Source organism: Mus caroli, chromosome 5 (genome assembly GCF_900094665.2).
Source record: "Mus caroli chromosome 5, CAROLI_EIJ_v1.1, whole genome shotgun sequence".
Classification (NCBI taxonomy): Eukaryota; Metazoa; Chordata; class Mammalia; order Rodentia; family Muridae; genus Mus; species Mus caroli.
Genome location: NC_034574.1, coordinates 96,487,852 through 96,493,327, shown reverse-complemented (window position 1 = coordinate 96,493,327; position 5,476 = coordinate 96,487,852). Strand labels below are relative to the sequence as shown.

Sequence of the window (5,476 nt, the reverse complement as noted above, 5' to 3'; positions counted from 1 at the left end):
TAGCATTGGAAATGTAATTGAGGAAAATATCTAATAAAAATATTAAAAATATTAAAAAAATAGATATCTCTAGGGTTGGCCATTTTAAAAATCCTTTCTTCCTTCCTTCCTTCCTTCCTTCCTTCCTTCCTTCCTTCCTTCCTTCCTTCCTTCCTTCCTTCCTTCCTTCCCTTTCTTTGAGACAGGGTTTCTCTGTATAACCCTAGCTATCCTGGAACTTCCTGTATAGACCAGACTAGCCTTAAACTCAGAGATCTGCTTACCTCTGTGTTAGGGATTAAAGGCAAGTGCCACCACTCCTGCCTGGAGTTTATTTATTTATTTATTTATTAACTTACTTACTTATTTTGTTGTTGCTGCTGTTGTTGTTTTGAGACAAAGTCTCTCTCTCTCTCTAGCCCTGGCTATATGGGTATTCACTATGTAGACCAGGCTTGCTTCAAACTCACCTTCACCTGCCTCCTAAGTGCTGGGATTAAAGGTGTGTATCATGATGCCCCGGAGTTTGTTGGGGTTTGATTTTTACAGACCTTTATGTATATTCTAGATAATCACTTCCTGTCTATGTATGCTGGCAAGAACTTTCTCGTGCCCCGCGGACCAGCGGTTCAGCTCGCTTGGTTTCCTTCAGTGCAATCTCATTCTGACTCTTGGTTTCTCTGCTCCTTCGCTCCTCCTTGGAACCCCTCATCTGTGTCTGTGTCTTGAAATGCCCTCCATCTTCCTCTAGCAAGCTCAGCGCTTTAGCAGTAAATTAAGGCCTTTAATCTGTGATGAACTGATTTTTATGCAGAAAGAGAAAACTGAATGTAGTTTAATTATTCTGCAGGCAGATGCCCAGGTTCTCCCAGCACTATCTGGGAGAATATCCCAGTATATCCAGTATATATATTTGACCCCTTCATCAAAAGCTAGACAGTAACTGTGTGTTGATTTCAGGGTTCACTGTTAAGTTCTGGTGGCCTACGTTTCATTTCTGTCTCTGTCACTGTGAATGACTGCAGTATGAGGTTAGGTACTGTGACATCTCTGGCAGTTTCTTTCTGCTCAAGATTGCTTTGCCAATCTGGCCCTTACTGTCCCTATGCGACTTTTTTGTTTATTTGTTTGTTTGTTTGTTTGTTTTAGTTTTTCGAGACAGGGTTTCTCGAAATCCACCTGCCTCCGCCTCTGTGCTGGGATTAAAGGCGTGCACCACCACGCCAGGCCCCATGTGACTTTATGTTTTGTTTTGTTGTTTTTTTTTTTTTTTTTTCTAGTTCTAGGACAAATAGCGTTGGAATTTTGATGGGCTTTCATAGAATCCATAGATTAGTCATTTTCACAGTATTAATTCTGCCAAATTAAGAGAACTTGAATTCTCCCCCCAATTTTTTTCATTGTCTTAAAATTTTCATTGTACTAGGTGGTGATGGTGCACATCTTTAAGTCCAGCACTGGGGAGGCAGAGGCAGGCAGATCTGTGTGAGTTTGAGGCTAGCCTGGTCTACAGAATGAGTTCCAGGACAGCCAGGGCTACACAGAGAAACCCTGTCTCAAAGAACAAAACAAAACAAACAAACAAAACAAAAAAAGTTTTCATGTGACATCTTTAACTTCTTTGGTCACTTTAGTTTGTCCCAGGTCTTGTCTCCCCCATTGTTAGTGGGATATATTTTCTTTTTCTTTTTTTTTTTTTTTTTTTTTTTTTTTTTTTTTTTTTTTTTTGGTGGTTTTTTTTTTTGCCCCCCGGGCTGTCTTGAAACTCCCTCTAGAACAGGCTGGCCTCGAATTCACAGAGATCTGCCTGCCTCCAGCACCCACTGTGTGTATGGTTTTGTGTGTACCACATACATGCAGATATTGATGGAAGCCAGAGTAGATGTCAGAGTCCCAGGAGCTGGAGTTACAGATAGCTATGAACTACCTGATGCAGGTATGGGAACTAAACCCGTGTCCTCTATAAGAACAATCAATACTCTCAGAGACTGAATTTCTCCTCCAGCTTGTTGTAATTCATAAACTAGCATGAATGAGGTTTCCACCTATACTGAGGCAGACAAGTCCTTTGAATTCATACGTCTTGGAGAAATATTACTGTGAATCCCCAGAGGCCGATGTGTGAGGTCAGGCTGCTTCCCCTGTTCTCAGCCCTAACGCTCAGAGAGAGACTCAAGGACTGAGCCCTCGTGATGTGCCATTCCAGAGCAGGAACGGCTTCGATGGCAGAGGAAGGTGCCACTCTGAGAACCAACCAATACTCCTCGTGCCATGGTATGGTTCTCTACATTGTCTTCCCTTACCAACACCAGGTAAAATATCACCTTCTTCCCCACTGATCCGTGAAGATCAGGATGTCATGAGAAGAGGTTCGGAATGATGGCTTCCATGAAGCAGATGTCAGCAAAATGTGGTAAAAATGACTGACGCCTCTGCGCCAAGACTGGCTCAGGCACCACTGGGTCATTTTAAGAATAGCAGAGAGAGAGAGGTTGAGGGCTGGGAGGATATTTGGATTGTGTTGAAACCTTTATCAGTCAAATGGGAGAGTTCCTCCATCTGGTGGAAGCATGGGCTAGAAATCCAAGCTAGAAGCCCAGGCTGGCTAGTGAATCCTTTCTGGGTCTGACTCACAGAAAATGATGGCTACCCTGGTGAGAGGAGGGCCAGGAGGCTTGGTGAGGTAACAGAAGGGTTGACACAGCCTCAGCATGCACAGAGTTAAAGAATGAAGGGGCTGGAGCAATGGCTCAGTGGTTAAGAGTGCTGTCTGCTCTTCCAGAGGCCCTGAGTTCAATTCCCAGCAACTACATGGTGGCTCACAACCATCTGTCATGGGATCTGATGCCCTCCCCTGTCAGGCTAGTATACATGCAGACAGAGCACTCATACATTAAAAAAAAGCCAGGGGAAGAATGACCTGGGAGCAGAGAGCACTGCAAAGCATCAGTACGGAGGAGTATGGAGTGTATGGCATTGACGGCTGTCAGTCGGCGGCCTTAAAATTATGGGATGTACCTTTTCATCATTATCTTCGAAAGTTATGCAATTAATACATGGGAAGTTTTAGAAACAGTCATAAAAACTTGGAAGCTGAATATGTGGTTTGCATCTTAAGAGAAGTAAAATGTCTTTGGAATCAGGATGGGTGTACACATGTGAGAGTCTCCTGATGGCAAAGGGCAGTTGGAGCAGAACTTACCGCAGATCATAGCCTTGCATTGAGTGTCATCTGGGGAGACGGTGTAGTGGGGAGGTATGGTGCAGAAAGAACAAAGATCAGAATCAGGTGGTCTTGAGTTCAAGCCCTGTGATATTCAATGTTACTGGTGCTCAAAATGCCATCTCTAAAATACCATCACAAGGGGCTTGCTGGTTAAGAACACATAATGGATGCTCTTCCTGGGATGGAGTTCACTGGTAACACAAGGGGACCTGACCATTCAGGTACCAGCACTTACACAAAGAAACACACACACACACACACACACACACACACACACGAGAGAGAGAGAGAGAGAGAGAGAGAGAGAGAGAGAGAGAATACAAATAAATATTAAAACACCACAAAATCACAAAACTAATAATGCCATCAATATGTGATAATTAAATGAGCCAGTGAGTACAGTCTATCGAACGGCATTTAGAGCATGGTAAACACTGCCACAGTTTTGTTATGTATGATTGGACAGTCTCATCTCTTTTGCATTCTCCTTTGTAACTTCATCTTAACACTAGGTGGCAGCAGTGTTCACTTAAACAATTAAAAAGGCCCACAAGAACTTTCTGGACTAGATACAATCTAAGTGGAAGAAGAGGATGAGGTATCAACCAACAAAACAGGGAGACTGATACAGAGATAGGGGTGGAGATGAGCTTAAACCTGTAGAGGAGAGAGGAAGATGGGGGGTGAGAGAGAGAGAGGTAGAATTTAGTTATTATTTTTAGTTAGCTTTCAAATAATAGGATTACCCCCAGGATCTTCATATACATGCCATGATATTTTCTTCTAGTTTACTATCTTTTCTTACTGCCTTTGCTTATGTCCCCTCCCCTCTAGAATTTGGTATTTCCTTTCTTTAAAACAACATTTCACTTTATTTTGATGTGTATGGGTGTTTTCCTTGCATATATGTATGTATGTCCACCGTGCGTATGTGGTGTGTTTAGATGAGGGCATCAGATCTCTTCGGACTGCAGTTACAGAGGGCCATGAGTGGCTACATAGGTGCTGGGATTCGAACCTGGGTCCTTTTATAGAGCAGCCAGTGCTCTTAACTGCTGAGCCATCTCTCCAGCCCTTATGACTTTATTTTATATATTCGGGTATTTTCTCTGCATGCATGTCTGTGCATTATATATGTGCAATGCCCTCAAAGGCCAGAAGAGGGTGTGGAATCCTCTGGAACTGGAGCCATCAACGACTCAGACTCCTGGGTGTGTAGCACCCTCTTCTGAACTCCGAAGGCACCAGGCATGCAGGGGGTGCACATACATACACAGTCTTGACTGAAACTCCATAGAGACCCAAAGCTAGAACCATCAACTCAACAGCTCCAGGATTTCTGGTTGTCAGAAAATAAGACAGATTTAGGATCTAGTTCAACTGAACCCAGGGGCTGTCTGGGTTCAACACCCAGCACCAAAATGGCTCTTGTGGTGGCATAAGCGTGCACGCCAGCATTTGGGAGGTAGAGGCAGGAGGATCAGAATGTTGAGCCTATTCTTAGCCACAGAGCCAATAGTAGCTGCCATATAGGCTCTGGGAATGGACCAGATCTTCTGAAGAGCAACGCCTGTTCTTCACCACTGAGATATTTCTCCAGCCCGAGTTTGGTATTTTCAAAAGGAATTTCAGAAAATGTATTTTGTTTGTAAATCTTTAGCGGATAGCCTCCCTCCACATCCTTTGAATGTTTAGCTTTCTTTCTCCTGGAACAGTGTGGGTACAGAGGTGTCATGCTGTTTGCTGACTGTGTTTATGGGTTCTAAGTGGCTCTGGGTAAGAGTTCACAGGATCCTCTTAGGGTGAATGTCTATAAAAGTGTGGGTTCTGTTCATTTTTATCTTACTTTCTCCTCCTCTTCCTCTTCTAATTTAGGTGGAAATATGAATTCAGTCCTCTACCATAAACCATGTGGTTACTTTCTCATAGTGGGGAACTCACTGGGGTCAGCATGTCCAGAGGACACTGGATAAGCCTCACCCTGGGAAAACCACCCTGCAATCATGGTATCTCCTCTGCCTGGTAAGCACTTAGTATTAATATTAATTATGAAATGAGGCGGGGTTGTGAGATGGCTCAGGGAATAAAGGCTTGCAGCCAAGCCTGATGACCCGAGTTTAGTCCTTAGGACCTGAGTGATGTGCCAGGAGAGAACTGGTTCTTACAAGCTGCCTTGTGACTTGCACACTCAGGTCACAGCATGTGTATTCCCAAACACAGGCAAACACATGCACACAAACACACACACACACACACATACACACACACACA

The 5,476-nt window shown here is 43.7% G+C and overlaps 1 non-coding gene across 1 annotated transcript; it reads right to left on the bottom strand.

Annotated features, from left to right (window-relative positions):
* Positions 1–5,077: 5,077 nt before the first annotated feature.
* LOC115031244 lies at positions 5,078–5,235 on the bottom strand. Its single transcript, XR_003836851.1, has one exon. It is a non-coding gene; the product is annotated as a U1 spliceosomal RNA (small nuclear RNA).
* Between the last annotated feature and the right edge of the window lie 241 nt (positions 5,236–5,476).